This window comes from Aedes albopictus, chromosome 2, assembly GCF_035046485.1.
Source record: "Aedes albopictus strain Foshan chromosome 2, AalbF5, whole genome shotgun sequence".
Classification (NCBI taxonomy): domain Eukaryota; kingdom Metazoa; phylum Arthropoda; class Insecta; order Diptera; family Culicidae; genus Aedes; species Aedes albopictus.
In genome coordinates, this window is record NC_085137.1 from 366,885,828 (window position 1) to 366,896,025 (window position 10,198).

A 10,198-nucleotide genomic window follows, 5' to 3' on the forward strand; every position below is an offset into this window, starting at 1 on the left:
GAAAATTTGATTTTTTATGGTAAAGATACATAACAACCCCCATTTTTTATTGTAAAAGTGACATTTACAATACATGCTATGGTGGAAAACCATAAGGTATGTTGTTACTCTATCGTTTTAAAAAATTGAAATAATGGTAAATACCATTCATTTCAGCGTGTTGTAACAATACATTCTGTTTTATTTCTATGATCTTTTTTTTATCAGGGAGCTCCTGCGGCAGCTCGGAAATCTATTTTTAGACACTCGGCAAGGATGGAGGCGAGAACGAATAAAAAAGGCAAAAAAGCGAAACCGACCAACTTTTTGAGGATGCTGTCTTGAGTACCTGCGCGTTATCCATGCACTTGGAAGTTGGAGTGATGGATTTGCTACACTTTCTTCGTTGTGGCGATGTTGGGGTAAGAATTTTAAAGATGTGTGAGTACATCCGGGCCATGTTTATTCGCCTTGACGGAGGCTCTCTGAAAGAATTGCGCTTGCGTGAAAACAATTTTTTTTAACATGGGAAAGGATAAGAGCTGCATTTTCAAATGCTTCTAATTCTTTATAGAAATTTTTTCAAGCAAAACGTTCTTAATGTTATCGAATGAGATTTTGATACGCTATATTATAGACATAACATTGTGATTTAAAAACTTTTGTCTAAAACCAGTTATAATGTAGCTAATTGAAAGTATATTGCAAAACATTAACACTTTTTTTCAATCTGAAGTCCCTAAAATATTTTAGAAGCATTTGAAAATGCAGCTCCTATCCTTTCCCATGTTAAAAAAAATTGATTTCACGCACAGCGCAATTCTCTCAGAGAGCCTCCGTCAATGCGAATGGTCCCCATTTTGTTGAAACAAATGAAGTTTTCATCGTTATATGGAATGATGGGAATTGATTGTTTTGATCGCTAAACTCTAAGCAAGAACAAAGAAATATAACTTTGGAATAAGCAATTGCTCAGTTTGAAAATCAACCATGCGTTTTATTGTTTTAAACAAGCCTCTTTTTTCTGCACGGAGAAAAAAAGTTAGTAAATACAAACGCGTTTTGGTTTATTTCAACCGGATTTCAATGTTGAATTTGGCACAAACGACATTTTGGTTAAATTCAACAAACGACGTTAGTTAAACCAAACTGAAATATGTGGTTGTTATTTTTTGGATTCGTTGGTAAATTTAACCAAAATCAGTTTGAAATTACTACCCGGATGGTTGTTTCATATGACGGTTGCAAAATCAACAAACGAAATTAGTTGTTTCAAACCAAATGCAACAGTTTAAATGAACCGTGATGTGATTTATTTCAAACAATGCGGTCGGTTGAATTTACCAACGAATTGGTTGTTTTTATTGGATTGCTCTTCTTCTCATTATTGTTTTTATGACAATGAAAATTATTTTAAATAAATTCTTAATTACACATATTTATTTACCAAAATGTAATATGTGACTTAACAATATTCGCTAGAAACATTTTTTTTTTGTTATGTTCTCTATTGTTCATGTGGAGAACCCTCAACAGCATCTCTGGTTCGTTGTACTCAAACGTTTTGAAAATTTGTTTCACAAACTGCTTCGCAATCGCAACGAAGGCTCGCTGAACCTGTCCCGGTCACAAGAGCTTCGCAGGGCATCAGGCTCTTCGCCATTCCAGATCCAATGCATCCTTGTCCAGATCCAACGCATCCTCAAAATTGAATCCAATCGTTTGTACAATCTTGGGCAGCTCTCGGATGTTGACGTACCTCTTTTTCGAGTGGATGTACCCGACGGCAAACATCTCCGGCAGCACGGTTTTGCCGTCCTCCTTGCCGTAGCCGTTCGATCTTCCCGGAGTTTTCCACCTCAATTATCCCTCGGCGATCATGGTGAAACTAGTGGTGAAAAAACAAGGTCCAACAAATTCGCAGACAAGATATCCATCTAATCGGAGATCCGGCACGTTAGTTCTCGTAATGTTTTTATTCTGTAAATTCAATTAATTAAAATCAAGATGGTCGATTCACACATCTAATTTTAAAGAAAATTAACTTACCTGCATCTCTCGTAAGTTCTAAATAACGGAAAATCGCTGAGTTTTTGTTCAGCTGAACTGCTCAGACTAAAATGCGGTTATGACATAGAAAAAAAAAAACAAATATGATGTTGACAAATATGATCCAGTAATTTGGTTTGATTCAAACTAATTTGTTTGTTATTTTTGCGTTAACCGGAATATTGGTTTGATTTAATCGCCGGATTGGTAAAATCAAACTAATGTTTTGGTTTGTTTAAGGCAGTTAAATCAACCTAAGATTTAGTAAAAATAAACGACTGCATTTTGGTAAAAATTACAAAACATTGGTTTGAAGTAACTGACTTCGGCTATTATTATGAAAATATTGCTGGTAGAAGAAACAACAAATTTGCCGGTTTGTATCAAACCGACTTCGTGGTTTTGAAATAACAAATTTGCGATTGAAAACTACTATTTATTAATATTGAGATTCAACAAACGCGTTTGTTGTTTCAAACTGTACTGTTTTGTCTCCGTGTGCGTGTGGTGCCACAGCTCTGGTAGAAGGTAGCCGCTTGATGCCCGCTGTTCCACACTTTCTGTCCAGTCCAACAAAGTTCCTGCAACGCTACGCTGTCGAAGTTGCGGGGATGTAATTCGTCGTAAATTATCCTGTCACGTCCTGCAAAACCAAGTGATTTGTAATTCCATGTTCCATGTTTCGGGTCGTACCTCTTCAATTTAGCTGAAGTCAGAAGGACAACATTGCCCAGGCTGCACTACCAGCTAAGTACACAATTCTTAGCTGGCGGTATTTGTCTTCGCTTGACCCGTGGAAGCATGAGATAGGAACTTGAGAGGACCAGAGCTATGTTGGACGCTCTTCTTATCGACTCACCGTTTTGCAGTCCCAGAACAAACTCTATCAAAAAATCAACTTTTTAAGGTTATTCGAATTACAAATGTGATAATTCTTTTTCTTATTGATCTTGTAATAAGATATTGGCCAATTTGTCGCTCCTTTTAGACAGAGATTGGATTCTTCTGCTCTACCAATCTATGCTCCAACGACGCAGTTGTTATCAATATTAATTTCCATTCCATTGAATGAAAAAAGAAAATTCCATATGGTGACTCCCAAAAAATAAAAACTTTTCAAATTAGGGCCCAATTACAACATCAAAAGCAATAAAACCTACATACATATATTTTAAAATCATGCGCACATTTTATCCGCTATTGGTTCAAAGGTTTAATTCTTTTGGGATAGTCCCTAATCGGTGCTTGTGTAGTATGCACATTTTGCACTGTAAATGGTTGTTGTGCTCATATGCCATCAAAGGCAGGGGTGGCTTATCACTGACTGGAAAAGGTTATTCATTTCAATTTGCCATAATAAATGTAGGCAACCATATCAGAAATTCATATTTGTCATAATTCGCTCTTTCATCCGACCATGAAAGTACTAACAGAAATGGGACGTGTTTTGATCGCCGGGAAGCGCTCCTTGAGGATTAGGAATCGAAATTGAATAAACATGGTATCAACCCTTTCCCTATTTGCTGAAGCAAGCTTGAATCTATGCAGGGTGGGACTCAGTGAAAGATAAAGCCATTCCCGGGCAGGCGAGAATATCTGAACCATAGCTGATATCGAACAAATTATGATATCATAGCATAAGGTGTTATTGGAGTGTTATTCAAAAATTTATTGCATATCACAATCATAACTGAACGTGATATGATAGCAAATTTAGCTCTACGAGCCGTACTTTCAAATTGACGTAAATGAATGCAAATTGATATGGAAAGTGCATACCATGCGACCACGGATAATGCTTCATACGTGTTTTAAGTGTTAATAATAAAAAACTTTTAGTAATTAGATCAGTTTTTGTGATTTTTAGAACTGTTTTGTATGGCCACAGACGACCCAAAAAAGTAATTGACTCCCTTCACATGAATTCATTGCAAAAGGCCACTTATGAAAGTAATGATTAGTTCTGATTAATGTTGCATTTAGGGAACGTCCATAAATTACGTCACGCAAAAATCGACCATTTTCAACCCCCCCTCCCCCCTATGTCACACTTTTTGTATTGGGCCTCTGAAATTTTTGTATGGGTCGTCACACTTTGCTGAACCCCCCTCCCCCCTCAAAGCGTGACGTAATTTATGGGCGTTCCCTTACATGATTTTTTTTCTCTAGGATATTACATACATACTTCATACTTTTATCAATTTAATCCACCACCGGCACACTATTCCACCAAGGCTAGTTCTGCTATTGAAACTCCGTCGAAAGCACATATTAACCTTTGACTTAAGCCTTTTTCGGTACAGTAAGGCTTGTAGAATTATTGTGCCTACGGTTCGGTACCGGCCGCGAAGCTTGAATTGACATTGAGAAACTCAATTTCAATTACTGAAATTTGAGTGTGTTTAAATAATGACCAATGTGAGTTTTATTTTGTACAGTACTGTACTTCTTTAAATCAATCGGCTTTGAATTCTTTCAAAAAAATAATGTGCACATACCTATATAAATATTAATAGTTTCCTTGAAGTCTTATGGATGTTTTCTGTTCTCATAATGTGAGAACTGATTAAATTATATGCGGCCCTGCTGTTTGCTGTTGTTGGCCTAAATTTTATGTAACGCGGTAAACGAATCGGAATGCGTGTCAGAAGGCCTTCATAAAAGCTACAGCCGATAAGGAGAAAAGGGTTTCTCAGTATACGGGCATGCAGCGTTGAACCCAATCCTACCGTCAAGGATTATTATTGGCTCCGATCGCAGAGAGACAACTTAATACACAGTAGAGGGGGATGCTTCGAAGGGCGAAGTAAAAATTTACCGGAATAAGGTAAAGCCCGTTCCAATCAATTTCTCTCGGTTTGGAGGAGTTGATTATATGCGATGCGGTACGATGTTGGCATCCCAAACGCAAGTGACACCGAAACCAAAGGAACCAAGGCCAATGCTGGGCCATGACACAGACAACAACGGCGAACCGTAACGTAACGCATATCTGCTTGATATATATGCACGATTGTGCCGCATTCCATTGGGGCTATAGGCCGGAAATGCCGGTTCCGTACCGGCAACCATTTAGGTATTTTCCGACGAGAAAAACATATCCATGGGGTTGTGCAGAAACAGTGTTACATTACTGAGGCACAGCTTCTCTAATTTCTGGAGCAGTTTATCAAGTAAATGTTATGTTAAAATAACAGTGCCCGAAGCTCTCGAAAATTTAAAAATAACTTCCTCTCCCACTTTGACATACATGTGCATAACAGTGTACCTATGTGTTAGATGATCATCTAATCCCATCCGAAGGAGGTTTGGATTGTGAAAAGAAGATAACTATGTGCGATTGTTTGGGCTGCAAAACGGTGAGTCGATAAGGAGAGCGTCCAACATAGCTCTGGTTCTCACAAGTTCCTACCTCATGCTTCCACGGGTCAAGCGATGACAAAGACCGCCAGCTAAGAGTTGTGTGCTTAGCTGGTAGTGCAGCCTGGGCACTGTTGTCCTTCTGACTTCAGCTAGATTGAGGAGGTACGACCCGATCGTCTGTTCACCAAGGAGGTGCGGCTCACACAGCGTCTGTTCTGGCATCCAGCGGCTGAGTAAGAAACGCTGCACCACGCCCAGCTAGATCCAAGGTGGTAGCCCTATCAGTGTGGTCGTCTTAGTGTTGGTTGGGACGTTAAACAGAACTGGCACGATGGCCATCTGGCGAGACAGGAGGTTGGTGTAGGCTAGGCCCAATAAGCCACCCCTAAAAATCCCCATTGCGAATAACATAGGAGAAAATACGACTCGATACAATCGGCATAGACATACGCGACGAAATAAGGACTACGATTGGAAACTAGGAACATGTAATTGCTAGTCACTAGGTTTCGCAGGATGTGACAGCATAATTTACGACGAACTACATCCCCGCAACTTCGACATCGTGGCATTGCAGGAACTTTGTTGGACTGGACAGAAAGTGTGGAAAAGCGGGCATCGAGCGGCTACCTTCTACCAAAGCTGTGGCACCACCAATGAACTGGGAACAGGATTTATAGTGTTAAGCAAGATGCGACAACGTGTGATCGGGTGGCAGCCTCATCAACGTCCACTGCCCACACGAAGGGATACCTGATGATGAGAAAGAAGCGTTCTACGCGCAGTTAGAGCAAACCAGGCCAAACATTTCAATAGGTCCTATCTGCATTTGAGAGGCTCTCTTTGTTCACTTTCTCTTTCAATTATTGCAATGTAATGGTACACTTTTCAACTATTTTTGCAGTACAAATCAAGAGACGATTGTTTTGACCATCGTTCAATGCAAGAAGACAATCATAATACAAATAAACAGCTGATATATTAACGAGAGAGAGGGAAACCAAAGAGAGCCTCTCTTTTGCAGATTGGACCTTTAGACATGTTTGGCCTGAAACATACGATGGTTGCTCGCCGCGTGACGTGAAAATCGTTGTCGGCAATATGAACGCGCAGGTAGGAAGGGAGGAAATGTACAGACCGGTAATCGGGCGAAGCAGCCTGCACGCCGTATCGAATGGTATTGAGGGATTTGGTCAAAAGTGCACGCGGCCTATCGCTTCCGAAAGGTACAGCCGCGATTTTCACTCCCAGTTTACTTCATCCTTATGGGAAATAACATTGCGGCGTTTCCTACGGTGCGGCTGTTCCTTTCGAAAACGATAGACCGCGTGAACTTTTGTGCAAAGCCCCTTTTTGAAACATTTCAACGACCGCGCGGTGTTTACGTTTCAAGAAATCTGACAATAACAGCCAGCGATGCGTAAACTTTGCAGCCTCCCATAGTATGGTAGTCCGAAGCACCTTCTTCCCCCCGCAAAGATATCCACAAAGCCACCTGGAGATCACCCGGCCATCAAACAGAAAATCAAATCGACCACGTTCTAATCGACGGTAAATTCTTCTCGAATATAACGAATGTCCGCACATACCGCAGTGCGAATATAGATTCGGATCACTACTTAGTCGCTGTATGCATGCGCTCAAAACTTTCGACAGTTAGTCGAACGCCGCGACTCAACATCGAGCAGCTGCGTAACGTAGAAGTAACTCAAGACTACGCGCAGCAGTTAGCAGTGGCCTTACCAACGGAAGAGCAGCTTAGCGCAGCTACACTTGAAGATGGCTGGAGGGACATCCGATTCGCCATAGGTAGTACCTCGGCTACAGCACTAGGCTTCGCGACTCCGAATCACAGAAACGACTGGTACGACTGCGAATGTGAGCAGTTGAAAAACGAGAAGAATGCGGCATGGGCGAGAATGCTGCAACACCGTACGAGAGCGAATGAGGCACGTTACAAACAGGCGCGGAACAGGCAGAACTCAGTGTTCAGGATGAATAAGCGCCAGCAGGAAGAACGAGATCGCGAAGCGATGGAAGGGCTGTACCGCGCTATGGACACACGAAAGTTCTACGAGAAGCTGAACCGCTCGCGCAGAGGCTTTGTGCCACAAGCTGACATGTGCCGAGATAATCACGGGAATATTCTCACGAGCGAGCGTGAGGTGGTCGACAGGTAGCGGCAGCATAACGCTGAGCACCTCAATGGTGACGTTGCAAGTACCGAAGGTGGCGTGGTGACAGATCTAGGAGTATGTGCACAGGACGAAAGACTTCCGGCCCCTGACTTCCAAGAGATTGATGAGGAGGTTGGCCGGTTGAAAAACAACAAAGCCGCTGGAGCAGATCAACTACCAAGCGAGTTTCTAAAATACGGTGGAGAAGCACTGGTGAGAGCACTACACTGGGTCATTACCAAGGTTTGGGAGGAGAAAGTATTACCGGAGGAATAGATGGAAGGTATCGTGTGTCCCATCTACAAAAAGGGCGACAAGTTGAATTGCGGGAGCTACCGCGCGATCACACTACTGAGCGCTGCCTACAAGATACTCTCTCAAATTTTATGCCGCCGTCTATCACCGATTGCAAGAGAGTTCGTGGGGCAATATCAGGCTGGATTTATGGGCGAACACGCTACAACGGACCAGACATTCGCCATCCGCCAGGTGTTGCAGAAATGCCGCGAATACAACGTGCCCACACATCACTTGTTCATCGATTTCAAATCGGCGTATGATACAATCGATCGAGAGCAGCCATGGCAGATTATGCACGAACACGGACTCCCAGATAAACTGATACGGTTGATCAAGGCGACGATGGATCGAGTGATGTGCGTAGTTCGAGTAACAGGGACACTCTCGGGTCCCTTCGAATCTCGCAAAGGGTTACGGCAAGGTGATGGTCTTTCGTTCTTGCTGTTCAACATTGCTTTAGAGGGTGTAATTAGGAGAGCGGGGATAAACACGAGTGGAACGAAGTCCTTTCAACTGCTTGGTTTCGCTGATGATATTGATATTGTAGCTCGTAAATTTGAGACGATGGCGGAAACGTACATCCGACTAAAGAGTGAAGCCAGGTGAATCGGATTAGTCATTAATGTGTCGAAGACAAAGTACATTATGGCAAAGGGCTCCAGGGAGGGATCAGCGCGCTCGCCACCCCGAATTTATATCGACGGTGATTTTTTTTTTTTTATATTTCTTTGTATTTGTGAATTTTAACTTAATGCTAATTCTTCACACATCGACGGTGATGAAATCGAGGCAGTTGAAGAATTCGTGTACTTAGGCTCACTGGTGACCGCCGACAACAACACCAGCAGAGAAATTCAGAGGCGCATTATGGCAGGAAATCGTGCTTACTTTGGACTCCGCAGAACTCTACGATCGAATAAAGATCGCCGTAACACGAAGTTAACTATCTACAAAACGCTGATTAGACCGGTCGTCCTCTATGGACACGAAACATGGACCCTACGTGCAGAGGACCAACGCGCCCTTGGAGTTTTCGAACGGAAGGTGTTGCGTACCATCTACGGCGGAGTGCAAATGGAAGACGGGACTTGGAGAAGGCGAATGAACCACGAGCTGCATCAGCTGCTGAGAGAACCAACCATCGCCCATACCGCGAAAATCGGGAGGCTGCGGTGGGCGGGTCACGTCATCAGGATGTCGGATAGCAACCCGACTAAAATGGTTCTCGAGAGTCATCCGACCGGTACAAGAAGACGTGGAGCGCAGCGAGCTAGGTGGGTCGACCAAGTGGAGGACGATCTGCGGACCCTACGCAGAGTGCGGAACTGGAGACAAACAGCCATGGACCGAGTGGAATGGAGGCGGCTACTATGTACAGCAGAGGCCACCCCGGCCTTAGCTTGATCGGTAAGGTAAGTATGTGCGATTGTGGAATTGAGTTCAGTTCTAGGCCTACTGGCGACGGAGATAGTTGAGTGACTCCGTAGCTTGAAGAAATAGAAGCGCCCGTCTAGCGAATTGGGAATCGTGAGTTCGAGTCTCACCGGAGTAGGGTTTTGTACCATTTGGGCAGATGTACCTATTTTGGGCACTTGCCGCTATAACTAAGTCAATTTCAAACCGATTGATTTGAATTTTTGTACAGAGTTAGATACTGTAAAGTGCCCAAAATAGGTACACCTGCCCAAATGGTATTTACAAGACCCTACGTGGATTTCTTTTAATAATTTCAAATCTCAATTTGTTCACCGAGCACATGTTCTGTTATGCACATGGATGTCAACGCATTTTCAACAGTGTTAAAATATAAGTTTAGTACTCTTGGGATGTTATTTTTTTGGTTCGACTCCCAAGAAAATATTTGCATCATGGGAGACCTAAACGCTTAGGTAAGCAAGGAAGAGAAACTTACACCGATGATTCAAAATTTCAGCCCCCACCAGCTAATAAACGGGGACGGCTTACTATTCATAGATTTCCCCACCTCCAAGAACATGGCCATTCGTAGCACATTCTCCAACACAGCCTCCATTACGCCTGTAGATCACTAATACAGACTGAATCGCAAATCGACTACGTTTAGATCGACGAGTGCACTTCTCCGACATAATAGACGTTAAGACCTATCATGATCACTGACTCTGTCTACTAGGTATCTCGTGGATGGTGATGGTCAAACTGGGCCCAAACCTCTCCGCCATCAAGAATGTACTGTAGCGGCGACCATCACGGTACAATCTATTTAGACTCTAGAGCGACTGAAGTAACCGGATGTATCCTCAGCCTACGCGCAGAATCTCGATGCAGTGTTGCCAGACGTGCCCCATCTA

General features: G+C 42.8%; 1 long non-coding RNA gene across 1 annotated transcript; it reads right to left on the reverse strand.

Annotated features, from left to right (window-relative positions):
* Positions 1–1,309: 1,309 nt before the first annotated feature.
* LOC134287260 (uncharacterized) lies at positions 1,310–2,522 on the reverse strand. Its single transcript, XR_009997163.1, has 2 exons — positions 2,029–2,522; positions 1,310–1,959 (listed from the first exon to the last, which is right to left on the reverse strand). It is a non-coding gene; the product is annotated as an uncharacterized LOC134287260 (long non-coding RNA).
* Between the last annotated feature and the right edge of the window lie 7,676 nt (positions 2,523–10,198).